This window comes from Mastigoproctus giganteus, chromosome 2 (assembly GCF_048544385.1).
Source record: "Mastigoproctus giganteus isolate SK-2022 chromosome 2, ASM4854438v1, whole genome shotgun sequence".
NCBI lineage: Eukaryota > Metazoa > Arthropoda > Arachnida > Uropygi > Thelyphonidae > Mastigoproctus > Mastigoproctus giganteus.
Window position 1 is genome coordinate 112,306,142 of NC_143576.1, and position 20,927 is coordinate 112,327,068.

General features: G+C 36.3%; 1 protein-coding gene across 1 annotated transcript in view; it reads left to right on the forward strand.

Moving 5' to 3' along the window:
- LOC150089499 (uncharacterized) overlaps positions 1–20,927 on the forward strand; it is a 180,828-nt gene that overhangs the window by 990 nt on the left and 158,911 nt on the right. The gene's annotated exons all lie outside the window — the stretch shown is intronic.

Genomic DNA, 20,927 nt, shown 5'->3' on the forward strand with positions numbered 1-20,927 from the left:
AAAAAAAACCCTTCCCTTGCTTCCCAATGGTAGGTACATCTTTAAGTAAATCCCAAATCAGTAGACTGTGATCACTGCCACCTAGAGGTTCCTTTATTTGTAGATTTTTAATGCATGATAATCAGATCAAGAGTATTACTCCGTCTGGTTGCCTCTCGAATATACTACTGTCGATAACAATCATCCAATAAATCCACAAAAGTCTTGCTAGTGTGCGAGTGACCAACCATAGTAAGTTCCAGTCAATATCTGAGAAGTTAAAATCTCCCATTATAAATTTTTTTTTTTTTTTTCTCTGTCCATTTGTTCGTTGTACTCATCAGAGTCATTAGGTTTATAACAACTACCCTCTCTCTCTCTCTCATTTTTGCTTTTCCAGTGCTTATGTCACAAAAAACTGATTCAATGTTGCACTGTCCACTCATATCAACTGGATACAATTCCTTAGATTTTGTGTTTCTTAACTAACAGCATAACCCCTCCTCCCCCTTCTATCTTGTCTATCCTTTATGTACACATTGTACTCCCCAAATTCAAATTCTGCATTTCTTACATCTGTGTGACACCACATCTGTGATATCCCAGCGTCTGCCTTTGATGTCTTGACCAGCACTTCAAATTCATCAAATTTATTTACTATACTCCTAGCATTGGTATACATGCAGGTGTACCTGCATCTGTTCTTACTCTTAGGTACCCTAACACAGCCCATGTATTTATTTGTTACATGATAACTCCCAGCAGTTCTTGAAATCCCCAGCACTTTGAATTCCAGGCTGCTGCGTATTCCAATAGAAGCAGTGGAAGAATCACTTTCACCTCTGTGTGGCTACTGTTAACTATTAGTCTGTGAATCTCCCCAAGCTAAGAGTTTTCTGACCCATCTAACACTACCTTGATAACATCAGCAAATATTCTTTTACCCTTTCTGTTTAAGTGTATACCATCCCTGGAGAAGCACTCTCCTATTAACAAGCAGAGATCAACTGAGAAAATTCTACCCCTTGAGCTTTACGCAGTATCTTCATATATTCTTGCACCCTTTCTATTTAAATGTATCCCATCCTTATAGAAGCAATCTGTCTTGTTAACAAGCACAGACCATGCTGAGAAAAATTGCACACCATGAGCCTTGCACAATCTCTCCAGTGCCAAATTGATTGACAAGGCTCTCATCATATACTCTCTCCTATCATATCTGGGCAGAACTGCAGACATTTTTAAATTTAACCCCCTAACTCACTATTTTTTTTTCATCATTGAACTGTACTTGTTAAGTAAGTTCACAAATCTTCTACTCTTAATGTTATTAGTCCCAACATGTACAACAACATTACTTAGACGATATCTGCTCTCACAACATTATAAGTTTTGCCCCTGAAGACACCCTGGTCCTATTCCATCTATCCTTTTCACACATTCTCCATTTTCCTGATGATATAGTTACAGGCAATTACTAAATCCTGTTGGACCAGTGCATTCTGCCTTGAAGATTGCCACTGTGTTGCCTGATGCAGAAAAGTGAGTTCTGGCGTTGAGTTGGGCAGCTGAGAGTTTGATGGGCCTCCCATTTTAATTCCTTCGAGTCTACCGTACTCTTTAAACTCTTCTAGACATCCATCAGAATGCTGAGTTGGTACCTAATTTCTTCACACTTTCTGCACCTAGCACACGAATATCCTCCTTGGCTAGATCATGTTCTGTTCCAGAAAGGTCTGCAGACCTTTCACAATTTGCACATTTTTTAGGCTGTGATGCATTGGACAGTCTTCCCCTTTTGGGTTTCCCCCGAGCCACAGCACTCTCATTACTTTGTGCCTGTTGCTTTGTTGCTCTAGTCTGGGGCATGATTTCGTTTAAATACAATTTAATTGATTAACAATGAAAATTAATAAGATTAATAAATATAATTGACAATACTACGTTAAGCTAATAGATTCCTAAATGCAGTGATATATATTATGCTATCTAGTTTTATATTATGTCTTGCACTATCAAGTTCAATATATGTACATTACGCTACACCGTATGATCACAATGTTAAATTAGTTATATCCTTGCTAAAGAGTAAAAATTGCTTAGTTAAACACAAAAAAGATATATGCCTAACAAATGATTAGAACCTTCGAGCTACTTATTTATCAGAATTAAAGCCCTACTATTCTCCTGCACTAATGGTTGTATGCTACAATATTCATGCCAAAACAAAAATACAGTAGTGGCACAAGTAGTGATTTGTAACTTACAAAATCACTAGCTAAATTTTAAAAAATAATCTAATGAACGAGACTAAAACTATTTAATCTATTTGTAAAACACAATTTAATATGTTAATTAATCAAGATGGTAAAAATTTCCAAAATATTTATCTGTTTGAACGAGCATAAAATTCTGTTCTAACACTTTCTAACACTTATTACCCCTTCCAAGAGATAGTCTTATCTGACCAAGCTTATTGGATAATATGATACAGTAACAAATGAACTGGATGCAAAAATCAATTTTACATCATATACTTAGATTTTGGAAAAAAGCTTTTGATATAAATGTTAATATTCAGTATTAAAAGTTAATAATGTTCATAATATTAACTGATATTAATGATACTGATGAAGGCAGATCAGACAATGTCTAAATTTGCAGATGATACAAAGGTTGGCAAGGTGGTTAATGACAGTAATCAGAGTATGCTACTGCAACAATCAATACCTTGGCAGATGGGATGAAAAGTGGCAATTGAAGTTTAGCATAGACAAATCCAAGGTATGGGTAATAGCAATACCAGATTAATGTACCAACTTTGTAGTACCACAATCAAGACAGTAGGTTATGAAAAAGACCCCTGTGGGTAATTTTGCAGACAGGCTGCCAAGACAGGTCATGTGGTTGTGTCAACGATATACATGAATATTTCCAGCTGGAAATATTCATGTATATCGTTGGTGATGAGGAGGTGATTATCCTGTTATATAAGACAATGGATAGGCCACATCTTGAGTACTGCATACTGGTATGGAAGCCTCATTTTTGGCAAGATGTCATCTGCTGGAATGGGTGCAGAGAAGAGCAACAAGGATAGTGAAAGGAATAAAAGGATGCTCTTTCCAGGAAAGATTTCAGTTCTGAAAATTATAGTGCCTCAAGACTAGGTACCTCATCAGAGGTGCCCGATCTCCAGGCATTTCAGGCTTCTAATGGATTGGGTAAGCAAAATGATGATGGAATCATTCTTCTTGGTCAAACTATATACACAAGGAGGGCATAAATTCAAATCGAGGAAAGATGGTTGCAGGATAGATGTGCCAAAATTTGCCTTCATTTGGGGGGGGGGGATATTTGATTGTTGGGTGCCGACCGGGCTAGCTGGGTGGGTAAAGTGCCTGCCTGGCAACCCAAAGGTCGCGGGTTCGAATCCCGCCTCGGGTTTGGATCAAGTACTGCAAAAACCTTGGGAGGTGCATTATGGCCACAGAAGCTGATGCGCCAACAACTACAAACAAACAAAAAAAAAAAAAAAAAAAAAAAATTGATTGTTGGAACCAACTTCCATCTGGTGTTGTAATTGTGGATAGTTTGAATAAATTCAGGGAAGAACTAAATAGGCCATTAGAGGGGATGGTCAGTGGTCAGGTGGTGGGAAGTTTTTTCTTTTTTTGGCTGATGCTGTATAAGTTTTAATCATTTGCTACTGCTAATTTTAATATGCAGTAGCAAACATATTCATACTAGTAGAGCGTATGATTCTACTCCCAAGGAGCAATTTCCATTAATCGGCAATACAGGTTCAGTGTGCCTTGTACTGCCAACTGACAGCACGTGTTTTAATTTCCTTGAAAAAGTACTAAAGAGTACAACAGGATTAGAAATTCTTTTATGTATTAAATATATTTTTATGGATGAAGGGAAGAATTTAGACAACAATAATATATCTTGCATTATTCTGTCAATACTAATCAGTAAAAAGGTCTTCCTCTTCTCCTTCTTCCAGGAGGTATCCATTCCAGGATTGGCATGTAAAACATATTATGCAATTTTATTTATAATTATTTTTTTTAATAATTGTATAGTACATATAACAATACATCTAAAATATACTGTACAGTTATTCACCACATCCTAATCAGCCAGGGGTTGACTAAATGATAATGCTAGTATTTTAGCATTAGCATTAGCAAGTCACATGATACAAGAAAGCAAGTTATATAGCATCAGCCAAAAAAAAAAATATATATATATAAATAAAATAAAAAGCACACACCCTTCGCATTTCACACATCCACTCACTCCAAATGTTTTCTAGTACTGCCTTGAATCTGATTACGCTATCAACTTCTACAATGACAGATGGAAGTTTGTTCCCGCAATCAACCACCCACTGGCTAAAGGCAAACTTTCACACATCTGTCCTGCAAATATCTTTCCTCAATTTGAATTTATGACCTCTCAGGCGATTATTATGAGCAAGAGGAAGAATCCCATCAGCATTGAGCGTGCTCAAAGCATTCGAGGCTTTATACACCTCAATCAGATCACCTCGCAGGTGTCTAGTCTCCAGACACTGTAATTTGCAAAACTTAAGTCTTTCTTCGTAAAAGCAACCCTTTGTTCCATTCACTAATCTTGTTGCCCTTCTCTGTACTCGTTCCAACAGCTCTACATCCTTCTTAAAATGAGGCCTCCAGACCTGTGTACAGTACTCAAGGTGTGGCCTGACCATTGCCTTATACAAGAGGATAATCACCTCCTTATCCCTGCTAGAAAAATTCCTGTATACCATCGACAAGACACCATGGCTACTCTTGCAGACCGTCTGCACTGCTCAGAAAACTTCATATCTGCCTGCACAACTACCCACAGGTCCTTTTCACTCTTTACAACTGTCAGTGTATTACTGCACAGTTGATACGTTACTCTGGGGTTATTGCTTCCCGTATGTAGTACTTTACATTTGTCAATGTTAAACTTCAGCTGCCACCTCTCAGCCCATCTGCTCAACTTTTCTAGATCCTGTTGTAGTAGCGTACTGTCCTTAGTGTCATTAACAACCCTGCCGACCTTTTTATCATCTGCAAACTTGGGCATTAAGCCTGATATACCATCATCAATATCATTAATGAATACAGAAAACAACAATGGACCCAATACTGAATCTTGGGGGACTCCACTAATAACATTAGTCCACGAAGAGCAGTGTCCATTGATTACCACTCAACCATCCCTTTATCCTAGCAGCGATTTGCCTCCAATGCCACACTGCTCCAATCTGTGCAGCAGTCTTCCTTATACAACAGTATCAAAAGCCTTTCTAAGATCCAAATATATGATATAAAAATTATTCTTTGCATCCAGTTCCTTTGTGACTATATCATAGTATCCCATCAAATTGGTCAGACAAGACTACCCCTTTACAAAACCATGCTGTGTCCGAGCTATAACTGAAGTCTTGTCTAGATGATCCTAGATAAATTATGGCTACAAATAACAAGAGAAATGTGAAAATATCAAAAAAGGTGATGATGACATTAGCGAATAAAATTGAGTTATTAGATAAAATTTCTAATTGTAAAAGTGTCTCCTCAGTGTCAAAACATTATAAAATCAATGAGTCAATGGTACGATCAATCAAAAAATCGGAAGAAAAAATCCGCCGTAGTGTCCGTGAAAACGTGCTAATTGCTTCAAAAATTTGCTCTGTAACTTGTGATGTTAAATTAGAAAAAATGGAAAAAGCTTTAAATCTGTGGATAGAAGACCGAACTCAAAATAAAATTCCGTTAAGTTCACTCATCATTCGTGAAAAGGCAAAACTCCTTTATCAAAACTTTAGCGAAACTGGTGATAGCACTGGCGGGATAAGTTTTTTTTGCTAGCAAAGCCGCTGGTTTGAAAGATTTGTTTGAAATTTCTAATAAATATTACATTTAATATTAAATTGTTTCTTATTTCCATTTTGATGCCTTATGCTTGCATTTCACTACGTACTGTCTATGTACATAGTCATATTATGAAGGTACATATAATACATACATAGACAAAATTTTAGACTAGTTTTTCTTATATATTTCATACTTTGGAACGGAACCCCTTTATTACTATGGGAGCCATAAGTCAGTATTCGCATTTTGTCAGGAACGACATTTCTCAGGAACATAGCCCCTGCGAATAGCGGAGGTTTACTGTATTACTGTGTATTCTGGTGTTTGAGTCTTTCTTCAAAAAAACATCTAAAATTTTAAGGCTGATTTATACACAGAGTATAAAATCCTCAAACCTTGAGTTAAAAGCATGTGCTAAGGGTTAGATAAAACAAAAATTAACACTTTCTTTGCTGGCTTTTTTGACCCTGGATGGATCAAACTGGATCGGAGAGGGCTGGGATATTTTTGGGCTTTCTTCTCACTGATTGAATTAGTTGGCCTCCAGAAAAGGTTGCTTAATAAAAATATCCAGTTTTTTTTCTGTCAAATTGGAAGAAAAAATTTCTGAAATATTATTTCACTATCCCCAGGGTGGTTTTTTTCCCCTCCAAGTGCATTAAAACCTGATACTGCATATTTGCATTAGGAAGCAGTGAACATGTTAATACTGTTCATGTTTTATGTTTAATAAATTTATAATTTATTACATATATATTTTTATACAAATATGTTATTTTTCATCTTCTTTAAAAGTTGAAAACAGTTCATAGAATTTATTGGGAGATTATGCTTTTTCTTATAAATTTAGTTGATCTGATGGAATTTGCAAAAGTACATTTTTATCATAGAAAATAGATTTGAAAGTAAATTAGCAGAAAAAGCACTCTTATTTAGAGCACTCTTATTTAGAGTGTTTCCATAAACATTTGGAAACACTCTAAATAAGAGGATTTAGAAAGTAAAATGCTGAAATGTGCCATAAAAGACAAAAGATAAATTTAAATTCTTTGCCTACATTGTTAAGTGCTTTTGCATTTGTGCATGAAGTGCCATGTATATCTACTCTTATGTAAAAAACTTGACTCCCAGCGGATAAATTTTAATGAAATTTTATGCTTGGGTCTTTTAAAAGGATTTCATAAAAATAAATGCTAATTGGCAAAAAAAAGTTGCGAGTTAGGGTTAAATTTGAAAGTGTGTGCGCAATTCTGTTCAGATGAGATAGGAAGGAGTACAGTAATTTCCTGACTGATGTAAGCCTGAGTTACGTAACTTCGGACGTACGTAAATTTTTTTCATTAATTTTTTTTTTTTTTTTTTTTTTTTTAGTATTGTAAAATTTAAAACAGTAAAAAAAAAAAAAAAAAAAATCAATAATGACGAACACAGCATGCACAAATTGCACAAGTGAGATGCAGACTAACAAGTTTACGAAGCTTAAAAAATAGAAATAAACAGAAAATCCTGAAAATTTGTTTTTTTATATGACTGAAGATTTCAGTGAAGGGGCACACATTTCATCAAAATAACGTAAAAACCCACAGATTTCCAGCTATTTGTATTATCGCAAATGCAATACGATCGAGTTTACTACCTTTTTATAATGAAATAGTTTGCATTAACAGAAAAGCCAAATAAATTGGAAACTGCAAATTGTTTTTATTGTTTTATGGTAGCGATCTCCAGAAATGTGCTTTAGTAAAATGTGAGCTTGCTTGAAGTGATAATAATGTGTTTTCACTTTAAACCTGTGAAGTTCTTTACAGAAAATTTTATTTTGACTGTTATCATGGTGCAGACTAAGAGTGACACTGGTACTAGTAAATCTACCAAAAAAAGGAAAGCAATCAATTTGGATCAGAAAATTAAAATAATAAGGATGTATGAAAATGGTCAAACATTAGCAAGTATCGTGCGGAATTTAGATTTATCAGTGTCAACAGTGACCACAATAATAAAGGACAAAGACAGAATACGAGAAGTGGTGAAGGGATTGGCACCAATGAAGCCAACAGTAATAACCAAGGCCACGAAATACATATCAGTTTTTGCAGTACAACAACATGTGTTTTTTATTCCATTTATATTTTCTTATGTGCCACTCTGACTACTTCATCACTATCCCCAGATAAAGTTTACATATCAGTTTTTACAGTACAACAACATGCGTTTTTTATTCCTTTTATATTTTCTTATGTGCCACTCTGACTACTTCACCGCTGTCCCCAGATAAAGTTTTTAATTGAACTGCTTAAAAATATATAACTATTTTTCCATGTATATAACTAATATATAAAAAATATAACTAATTAATTGAAAAATATATAACTATTTTTCTTTATTCTTCTGAGAGTATGTGGTTTTTATAATTTTGGCATATCAAGGATATAGTAGCAATATTTTATTAGTCATTCCTGAGTTATGTAGAACTCAACTTATGTAAGAAATCTGTGAACATATCTCTTACATATGTCAGAGCCTTGTCAACCAAATTGGCCATACAGATATTATGCAAGGCTCATAATAAACTGTGCTCGTTAACAGAAGAGACTGTTTCTACACGTATGGGATCCAGTTAAATAGAAAGGGTGAAAGAATATTTGCCGATGCTTTCGAGGCATTGTTATTATTAGCCATATGGTACAAGGAAGCCTGAGGCTTATGCTACACCAACCAAAAAAAAAAAAAAATTCACGTGTCTCTCTGAGAGAGAGAGAGAGAGAGAGAGAGAGAGAGAGAGAGAGAGAGAGAGAGAGAGAGAGAGAGAGAGAGACAGAGTCAGAAGTAGAAGGGAATCACCAAGAAAGAGAAGAATGATGATATCCAGCTCAGGACCCTGGGTTTGCCAAGCCCATACTCACCAGATGTGAGCCCCTGGAATAAATTAGGCGCATTGGGAAAACTGCTAGCATTATGGGGATTCATAGACTAACAGTATCTGCAGGCAAAGGTGAAAGTGATTCATGCACTGCTTCTATTGGAACGTGCAGAAAGTAAGATGCTGGGATTTCACGATCTACTGGGAGTCATCATGGAACAAGTAAATTCATGGTCTGTGTTAGGGTAACTAAGAGTAAGAATAGTTGCATGTATACTTGCATGTACATCAATGCTAGGAATATATTAAATAAATTTGAAGTGCTGGTCAAGATATCAAAGGTGGATATTGTTGGGATATCAGCGATGTGGTGTCACACAGATATAAGAAATGCAGAATTGGAATTTGGGGAGTACAATGTATACAGAAAGGATAGGAAGAGAGGAGAGGTTATGCTGTTAGTTAAGAAACACATAAAATCTAAGGCAGTGCATCCAGTTGACGTGGGTGGACAGTATGAGTCAGTTTGGTGTGGCATAGGCCTAATGGCTCTAATGAGTACAATGAACAACTGTACAGAGAAATAGTGGGCCAGTAAATTGGAATGTCTTATAATTAATAAAATAAATAAATTTTCTGTTTATACTCCCGGGATGACCAAACGGTCAGAGGAGTTCACAAGATAGATAGAATACAAGAAACAGCACCATATTCAGCAGTCACGGGCTTGAACCCCGGTCACTCAAGGCACGTGTACTTATGCCTAGTGGTCAAGCGCGCGCTTGACCACTAGGCTACGGCATGACTGGAACTTGTTGGGTTGGTCACCAAGACATTTGTAGATTTACTGGATGACTGTTTTCTACAGCAGCATGTTCAAGAGGCAACCAGAGGGAGTAATACCCTTGATCTTATTATCATTATCAGCAGTGTGATTATTCATACATTAAGAATCTGCAGATAAAGGAACCACTGGGTGGCAGTGATCACAGTGTGCTGAAGTGGGATTTACTTTAAGGTGTAACTACCATCGGGAAGAAAGGGAAGGGTTTTTGTTTTCGTAAAGGCTACTACAGTTGTCTCAGTTGTATAGTGTGTCAATTAACACACTATACAAGTGTAAAGTGTGTTAGTTGTCTGACGGCACCAGGGGTTATCCCCATCTTTCTGTTGTATTCGTTGTAAGTGATACAACTCTGTGGAGGCACAGAGTTCTATACAGTGTGATAAACTGATACCAACAGCAAATTCTAAATGGGAAGTATTCAAGGAAATAATCTTGGAAGCTACTAGGCTTTTCATACCAACTAAGAAATGTTGTTCAAGGTTTAGGCCTAAATGGATGTCAGATGAAGGACATTGTGCTATAGAAGAAAAATGCATGGGATGCATATAAATTATGAGGCAACACAGAAGCCTATGTTAGATACAAGCTAGTCTGTAATCAAGTCACAAAGGAGGTTAGGCAAGCAAAGGCAGATTATGAGAAATATTTGGCAAAGAAAAACAGCAAAGAATTCTTTACTTTAGTGAACTCTAGAAGGAAGGGGATGAATCAGATTGGTCCACTGGATATTGATGATTCGATGATCCTGCTTCAGGTAGCTGGCAAACTGAATGAGCATTTTGCATCTACATTCACACATAATGAATTCTTTAGAGAGGGGAGGGATGCCAGAAGTTTATCAAACTCTAACAGAGAGCTAAATGATTTTGATAACTGGGAGGAAAGTGGAAGAGAAATTCTTCAAGTTAAACAGAAAAAAAGGCACTTGAGGTGGATGGAATCTATCCAGTTATATTAAGGGAGATAGCAAAGGAGGTAAGCAAACTTGTAGACATAATTATGAGAACATCTTTGGATTCAAGGGTGATCCTAGTAGACTGGAGATGTGAGGATCTATCCTCAATTCCCAAAGGGGCATCAAAGGATGACACGAGTAATGACAGACCTGTTAACTTAACTTCTGTTACAGGCACCTATCACCTAGATAGGTGCCTATCTAGGTGATAGGCACCTATCTAGGTGCCTATCACCTAGATAGGCATGAACTTGTACTGTAGTCACAGCATGGATTTGTTAAAGGTGTGATCTTGTCTGACCAATCTGATTGGATATTTTAATGCAGTAACAAAGGAACTAGATGCAAAACACAATTTTGATATCATGTACTTGTATTTCAGGTAATCTTTTGATACTGTTGCACATAGAAGACTGCTGTACAAATTTGAGTAATGTAGTTTAAGGGAAAGTTACTGCTATGGATAAAGGGATGGTTGAGTGGGAAAAGACTGGTTATCAATGGACGCAGCTCTTTGTGGACTAATGTTATTAGTGGGTTACCACAGGATTAGGTCTGGGTCTGTTGTTGTTTTCTGTCTATACTAATGATATTGATGAGGATATATCAGGCTCAGTGTCTACGTCTCCAGATGAGACAAAGATTGGCAGCATTGATAAACTTCTTTTGAGAATATTAGGCAAATAAGCATAGAAAGTGCTGCTACCCATACACAAGGTACTACATATGGGTAGCAGTAATTCCAGAGTAATGTATCAATTATGTGGTACAACAATCAGGGTAGTGGAAAATGAACAAAACCTAGGGGTAATTGTGCAGTATGATATTAGGTTCTGTGAGCAGTGCCCAGAGCAGCTTATGGGTTTTTTTTTTTTTTTTTTGTCAACGATATCCAGGAATTTTGCTAACAGGAATAAGGAGGTGATTATCCACTTATATAAGGCAATGGTCAGGCCTTATCTTGATTACTGCATACATGTGTGGAGGTCTTATTTTAGGAATGATGAGGCCTGACCATTGCCTTATATAAGTGGATGATCACCTCCTTATTCCTGAGATTAGTGAGGGGGACAAAGGGGTGCTCTTATGAAGGAGGGCTTCGGTTCTACATATTGCAACATCTAGAATTTAGCCTGCAAATTGTTTTGATTGAGGTATTTAAGGCTTTTTATGGCTTGAGCCAACTCAGTGCTGATGAGATTCTTCCTCTTGCTCAGACTAGTATGTGAGGGGCAAAAATACAAATTGAAAAAAAGATGGTTTGAGAAAAGATGTGTGGAAGCTTGCCTTCAGCAAAACTTCTGCATATCTTTTCTGAAACTTCTGGAAGTGGCGAGTGTAAATAAATTCATGGAAGAACCAGACAAAAACTATTGGAGGGGATGGATAGGTGAAATGGTTTTTTTTTTTTTTTTTAGGATGATGCTGTATTAACTTGCTTTCTTGCATCATTTGCCACTAATACTAATATCAAATTAGTAGGCAAACTTTGTGTTGTAATATAACATATTTAAAGTGTCTTTTATTGCAAATGAGATACTTATTGGCACTGAAAAAAATAATTGTTCCATTTAAAATAAAGAAAATATTTTGGATAACAGTATTTGTTGACGTCTCAACAATTGTTTTAATAATATTTGATTATTATTTTTATCTGCCTTCAAGATTACATTTACAAATGCATTCCACTGCATAAACACACTAAAAATGCTCACCAAATACATTTCATCTCTGGAAATATAAGTAGTAGTGGCATGTAATGCAAGAAAGCAAGTGTATGAGCTTATGCAGCATCAGCCAAAAAAAAATAAAAATCACACCATTCCCTCCAAATGCCTGTCCAGTTCCTTCTTAAATTTATTTAACCTATCAACTTTCCACAATGACAGATAGCCGTTTGTTCCAGCAATTAACCACCCGCTGGCTAAAGGCAAATTTCCGCACATCTATTCTATATCTGTCATTTCTTAATGCCTTATACACCCCAATCAGATCACCGTGCAGGTTCCTAGTCTCCAGCCACCACAATTTGCAGAACTTAAGCCTCTCTTGGTAAGAGGATCCCTTCATTCTCCTCACCAATCTTGTTGCCCTTCTCTATACATGCTCAAGCAAATCTACATCCTTTCTAAAATGAGGCCTCCAGACCTGTACGCAGTACTCAAGGTGTGGCCTGACCATTGCCTTATACAGAGGGACAATCATCTCCTTTTCCCTGCTAGCAAAATTCCTATATATCATTGACAAAACCCCATGACCTGCCCTGGCAGCCTGTCTGCATTGCTCAGAAAACTTCATATCTGACTGCACAATTACTCCCAGGTCTTTTTCATTTTCTACCACCTTAAGTGTAGTACCACACAGTTGGTACGTTTCTCTGGGGGGTACTTCTACCCATATGCAGTACTTTGCAATTATCAAGGTTAAACTTCAGTTCCCACTTCTTAGCCCATCTGCCCAAATTTCCTATTGCAGTAGCACACTGCCATTACTGTCATGAACAACCCTGACAACCTTTGTATCATCTGCAAACTTCGACATTAAGCCTGATATACCTTCATCAATATCATTGATAAATATACAAAACAACAGTGGACCCAACACCGAACCCTGTGGGACACCACTAATAACATTAATCCATGAAAAGCAGGACCCATTGCGCAACAGTGTCAAAAGCTTTCCTGAAATCCAAATATATGATATCAAAATTATTTTTTGCATCCAGTTCCTTTGTAACCACATCATAATATCCTATCAAATTTGTCAGACAAGACTTTCCCTTAACAAACCCATGCTGTGTCTGAATTATTGCTTAGATCTTGTTTTTGATGATCCTGCAATGCACCTTTAACCAGTGACTCCATTATTTTACCCAGAACAGAAGTTAAACTAACTGGTCTGTAATTACTTGTCACCCTTCGATCCCCCTTTGTGAATTGGGGATACATTTGCACATCTCCAGTCTGTGGGGACCTCCCCTGTGTCCAAGGATGCTCTCATAATTATGGCTAAGGGTTTGCTTAGTTGCTTTGCCGACTCTATTAATATAACTGGATAGATCCCATCCACCCCAGGTGCCTTTCTTATGTTTAACTTCAACAATTTCTCCTCCACTTTGCTGTCAGTTATAACAAAACCATTAAGCACTCTGCTACAATTTGATAACCTTCTGCCATTTTCAAACCTTAATAACTCCTCATGTGTGAATGTAGATGCAAAATACTCATTCAGTTTGTTTGCTATCTGAGCAGGATCATCAACAGTCGAACCATTGATATCAAGTGGACCAATAAGATTCATCCCCTTCCTTTTAGAGTTTATATAAGTAAAGAAATCCTTGCTGTTTTTCTTAGCATCCTTTGCCAAAGATTTCTCGTAATCTGCCTTTGCCTGCCTAACCTCCTTCGTGACTTGATTACAGACTAGCTTATATCTGCCATATCTGCCATAGCTGCTTCTGTGTCACGTTTTGGTGCCTCCGTAGCCAGGTGGGAAGGAGCAGCAGTGCATAGCACAGGCTTCTTGATTAGACCGTGGTTCGAGCCCGTCACCACCAAATACGGAGGATGCGGAAAGGTCAGGGAATGACCACCGCATATCCCGGGGCAATATGGCCTTAGTTACTAATGCTCCTAAAAAAAAAAACCAAATAACAATAAATAAATAAATAAAAAATTCTGTGTCGCGTGATAATTTAAATGCATCGCATGCATTTTTCTTCTCTGCCATGAGTCTCATTTGTTCATTTGATAACCATTTAGGCCTAAACCTTGAACAATATTTCTTAATAGGTATGAAACTTTTAGTAGCTTCCACGATTAATTCCTTGAATGCTTCCCACTTAGAATTTACCGTTGGTAACATCGTCAGTTGATCACACTGTACAGAATTTAAAAACTGTTTGAGACCACTGTACCGGGGCTAGGAGCTTCCAAGATTAAGTCTTTGAATGCTTCCAATTTTGAATATGCAGAATTTAAATACTGTCTCAGACCACTGTAGTCACCTTTACGAAAGCAAAAACCCTTTCCTTTACCCCTGATGGTAATTATATTTTTAAGTAAATCCCACATCAGTACACTGCGATCACTGCCACCTAGTGGTTCCTTTATCTTCAAATTCTTAATACACGAATGATCACTGCTGATAACCAGATCAAGAGTATTACCCTCTCTGGTTGCCTCTCAAACATGCTGCTGCAGAAAACAATCATCCAATAAATCCACAAAAGTCTTACTAGTGTGTGAGTGACCAAGCCCAGTGGTCAGGAGCGAGAGTGCATAGCACGCGTTCCTTGAGGGGACCGGGGTTCAAGCCCGTGACTACTAAATACGATAAATATTTGTATTGACGATTTATGGTAAACTCTACTGACTTGGTTGTTGTGCTGGAGTATAAATGGAAAATTTTTTTTTTTTTTTTTTTTTTTTAAGTTCCAGTCAATAAAATCCCCCATTATAAGACATTCTGATTTACTAGCCCTCTCTAGTAACATATAGGTTAGCCCAAGTGCATCAGACTTATATAAACTATAAGTTGCACAGGCGCAAAATAGCTAGGCACAACAAAATGTAAAACCAAGTGGTAGGTTTGGTGTGGTGGATGTGGTCTGTTGTTATTCCCTCTTGTACGATTCTTATAATTTCTTATAAGATGAACAAAATTTAGGTGATAACGGGCTGATACTTTTTAGTAAATGTTAATAGCAAAGTAGAAACAAGTGAGAATAATTATTCTTGTTTTTAATTAAAAAAATTTATTTGTTTTAATTTTTTATATTTGTAAACTGTTAAACTTCTGATGTTGCTCCTCCATATTAGGAACCTTTGCTTTGTGCAGTGCACACCTGCAAGTGGCAGTCCTGCGTAAACAGTTGTACATGATCTTTGTGTATAATGAAATGAAACATTGAAGATGAAGGTATTTTAACGTTTCTTATTTTTCTTATCTTATTATTTATTTTATTTAATTAATTTTTTGGTACAAGCATTATTCTATATAGACACTCTACATTTAAAAAATTAAGCAGTTTGGTAAAATTAAAGATCATAAAGCAACTTAATAGATATTATTTAGCTCTCCTTTTGAACAGTTTAATTGTTCTAGAGATTAAGTATTAAATATAGGAGCTAGAAATGTAATTGTCTCGATCTTCTTGATTCTAACATTTGTTTAACTTACTGTTAAAATAATTAACTGTCTAGTGAAATATAAGGCATTTTTACGTAAATTGTATTTTTTTTTTAAAAATCTTGTAACTATAAGAGTTATTCTTGTTATTTATCAACATGATATCCCCCATACATGTACTTTCACGCTGCAACCGAAGAATACAGTTGCTAGAGCCAACAGAAGCAGTAATACATGTGACATGTATCTTCATTTTATATCTGATGTTTACACAGTCAGGGAACATTATAATTATGCTGTTGCCAGCTGATTATAATATGCGGATAGTTGGAGAAGAATGCTAAAGTGGAGTACGTAATCGAGAAAGTATTATTATGGTAGAGTTAACAATTATTTTCAATGTGTACCGTGGTTTTTTTTTTGGTTTATCTTTAGAATACAGTATGCTCTTCAATTGGTTGTGCCCAGTCATGGTTGCAGCAGGATTAATGCGGATTAATCGCAATACTTCTTTGTATGTTTTATTTCCATTTGGCATAAAACAGTGATTGGCGGGTGTACTACTGTGTGTTTTTTTTTTTTCTCTTTGGTAGTTGTTGGCGCATAGGCTTCTGTGGCCATAATGCACCTCTCATGGTTTTTGCAGTACTTTGATCCACGCCCGAGGTGGAAATCGAACCCGCGACCTTTGGGTTGCTAGGCAGGCACTTTACCCACCCGGCTAGCCTGGTCGGCACTACTTTGTGTAATTTACTGCCTATTTGCCCTGGAATGTGTGTGATAGGCTGCTAATTACCGCTCCTTTATATTAGAATGTGTTAGATAGGCTCTCAGGTACCGTTCCTTTTGGTGATTATTTAATCAACTGTGAAAAAGCGAAGTGGTTATTTCCATTTCTGTTATAGTGAAAATAGCAGGCCATAAACCCTCTAGAGAGAGAGAGAGTGTGAGTGAGTGAGTGACTGTGACATTTTTGTATGGTTTGAAGAAGGGTGTAGGAGTGTGATTGAGTGGTGTATGAATGTGGATTTGATATCCTTCCATTACAAATGCCCGAGGTGTGGAAATATGATGAAATTATGATATAAATTTTTAGTAGTATAAATTTTAACTACTAAAAATTTATATCATAATATGCCCAATCCCAGAGGCCTATTTGAAGAATGATGAAATTAAGCAAACGAAGCACTTTTACTGAGCACTTCAACTTACACTCATCAGAGATGGGTGTAAGTTGAAGTGCTCAGTGAAAGGGATCAATACTTATATTGTGAAAGGGGTCCTGGTTCTCTGAAAGCAATTTAGAATAAGTGATGTGCTTCTGACCTGTTATGATTAGGTTCAGAAGACTGCATGTGAATCTGTGGTGCATGAGTTGGGTGTGAATTCCAAGGTTTGAATGATGGAGGAGCTTTTGCCGGCATGTGTGTGGATATGTGTGCTTGGTGGAGTGCTGTAGTGGTTGAAATCGATGAGAGTAAGTTTGGCAAGTAGAATAGGCGTAAGCATGTGAATGGGTGTTTGGTAGAGTTGAGCGAGGGGTGTTTTTTTAGGATCTTTGAAAACGGGTAAAGGTGACCTTTGAGACATAATTTTGGACGGTGCTACTATGGTACTGGATTGCTGGAAGTCTTATCAGAGGCATTCTTAGGGAATGTGGTGCCCGGGTACAAACTGCGATTTGGCACTCTCCTCCCCCCCCTTTTAAAATTTTCTTCATATGTGTATGCAAGTTTCAGGTTTTCAGGCATCCCTTCAATGTTGGTACCCAAATGCAGTGCACCCCTGGCACCCTTGTGATGGCCCACCCCTGATGAAGGCTTTTGGTATATCGCCTGAACCACTTTCTTCATTTATAACGATCATGGACCAGGCAAGAACACCAGTAGTAGTGAGGGTTCATGGAGTGCAATCGAAAGACCAGTGCCATGCTGGCTTAAGCATAATCAATTTGACTCCCATCTTGCAGAATACATGTGCCGTAGGAGTCACATTTATTCCCTTTTCCCCTCTGATTAATCTTTAGTATAGGGTACCCCATTTCGTTTTTCCCTTACGAATAGTGGGCTAACTAATCTGACATTTGGTAGTCTAGTAAAAAAAAAAAAAAAAGAAAAAAAGTCAGTTATGCTACTATTCGGTTGGGATTCAAGCAAAAAACGGAAGCATTAAACTGAAGCAGTACTAAATGTGATTACAAAATCTTCATCTTAATGTTGAAATTTCATGAACATTGCTGCAAGGAGAAAACTCTAAATAACAAGGCAGCTATTTAGAGATTTGAAAATTCCTTAATTGTTTGTCTAATAGCAACGTTTCATTATCTGTTGAGAAACAAGCATGCATATTTCTTAGTTTTGAATGAAAGATAAATATTCTTTAGTGATATATGTTTTAAAGTATGCACGGAAGGAGATATATAATGTAAATTTAAATTACAATTAATAGATCATGAAGAATAACAAAACATAATAAAGCACAACAAAAAATAATAAAGCAAAAGAAAATAAAGAATATATGTATAAAATTTAAATATAAAGGAAAAGTGTGTGTGTGTGTGTGTGTGTGTGTGTGTGTGTGTGTGTGTGTGTGTGTATATATTGGTTGATTTTATTTAATTAAATGTTATTAATCTGTAGGCAATTAGGTGTATATGGATCAGGCTACCAAGTTAGCAAATATAGACTAGTTTTAGCCTGGGAGGCCTATAAACATTATATAAATGAAATGGTATTAAAAATAATATGATGTTAAATAATGAAAATAACAAAGAAAATGTTAATAAACAATAAAATGCTAATAAACAAAGAAATTGCAATAACATTCCCTCACTTGGCCATCAATCTGCTACTTCATCGGGGCTTTGAGCAGAATGATAGCCAGACTAAAGGAATGTCTCATACCTACCCGTTTCTGTTTTCCCCCTTACCAGTTTTTCCAGTTATAAATTTTAAGTGATAGTATTAAATTTAAATTGATGGAAAATCAATGAAATTGGATAATATGTTTAGTTTAATTTACATACATTTTTAAACTTTAAAATTTTTAATTTAAATTTTTGCCAACGTGTTGTCTGAAACAGCAAACTGGGTTAGGTGGCACAAAGCCCAATGGGTATGTATCAGAATAAATGAGAAAGGTTCTTACTTCCGTCTTGTACTGTGGTGGTCAGACTGAAAATGTTTGTTGTATCTGTTTCTAATTTTTATGTCGATGTTTTTAATAGGGAGGTATGTCTTGGTTTTATTGATAATATCTCTGATGTTGACGTGGTCAAATGAATGATTAAGGAATCTAATTATGCAGTATTCTTTTTTTGTACTGTCGCGGTAATCAGTACCGATTCTGAATTTAAATGACACAATAGGAGGAGTGATGACAATAGGAGTAAGCCACAAAACCTTAACGACTTTGATAAACTTCTCACAGAATGGGATACGGAGCCTATCAACGTAAAAAACATCCACAATATCCTTTTTGCTCTTAAAATCAGCAAACTTAAAGCAATAAGCAAGATTCACCAAAAACTCAAAATCCAGAACATACATCTCAACCATACTCTAGAAGATATCTTTAAATTCAGAATCGGTATTGATTACTGTGACAGTACAAAAAAAAATACTGCATAATTAAATTCCTTAATTGTTCATTTGACCCCATCAACATCAGAGATATTATCAATAAAACCAAGACATACCTCCCTATTAAAAACATCAACATAAAAATTAGAAACAGATACAACAAACCTATAGGTATGGCCATTTGTAACTATAAAAATACCATTGCCAATATGAACAACACAGACCAACCCTGCTTCTGCCAGGAAAACCAATATAAAAAATACATAGATCCACATAACAACCATATCATCACTGGTGACCTTAATATTATAGAGGATCACAGTTTGCCATTAAAACCGCATACAAATTCAACACACCAGTTGAAGCCTTTCAAAGTTGGATAAATACTTCCACAGAACGTATTCTGGCTAGATTCAAAGAAATCATACCAATACAAAATGCGTTAAGCAATATAACCTAAAAAATATCAATTACAAAATGAAAGAACTGCAAAATAAATTCATCATCACAAATCCAGATAAGGCCAATAACAACTTTGTCATTTGCAAAAGGTTCTACCTTGACACGCTTAAAGAGGAGATGAACCACAGTGATACATACAAACTTATGAACTCCACACCTAACAGCATTAGCAAAAAAATTATAGCCATGCATAAAAAACTCAAATTAAAAATAGATAATATACGATACCCATTCATTTATTGGATCTTCAAATTCCATAAAGACCCGATTGGAAAAAGGTTCATCACCTCAGGCAAAAACAGCCACATAAAATCATCCAGTAATTTAATGGAGGACAAATTAAATGATATAGCTAACCAAATCACTAATACTAAAATTATTTCCAATACCAAAAAATGTTTAGAATACAACAAAAACAATAGTATCAGAAGCCTGGTGAACAATAGTATCAGAAGCCGACTTTAAAAAGCCATGGCTTTTTAAAGTCGTAAGTGTATATACTTACGACTTTAAAAACCTTTTCACCAGTATTTCCCACGACAATTTAATTAAAGTCCTTTTACACTACTACGAAAAGCATCAAAACATTATGAAATGCAATAAACAATATTGGCACGACCTTATTAATCTTAACGTCAAAAACAATTACATGCTTATGGGAGACAATATTTATGTACAGACCAGGGGGGGTAGCCATGGGGGCTAGCAGTTCCCGCTCCATAGCCAACCTTTACCTGCATTACTTCGAAAACAGCATCAAAGAAGAAATCATTTTCTACAGATATATTGATGATGTCCTGGTCATCAATTACGACAATTTCGGCATTTTAGCCCAGGAAATTTATCCCACAGATTTAACCATAGAACGCACTAACCCGAATAGCAACTTGCAAGCTTACTATCTCGACAGCGAAATCACTATCACTCAAGACAATGTCTACACTCAACACTATGATAAGAAGAGAGAGACCATTTCAACTTCCCAGCTATAAAGCTTATCAACTGGGAGAGCAATCTAGCTAAGCATATCCATGGCAGTACTATTAGAAATCAAACAAACTGGTTAATACATATCTGCAATAATCTAAAGAACACTATGGAAGCAATTAAAAAAACTCATAGAAACTCTTGTCAAGAATAATATACCTGCCAAATACATCAGACACCATATTAAAGCGGCCATTCGTACGAACCTCAATAAACACCATCTTAACGC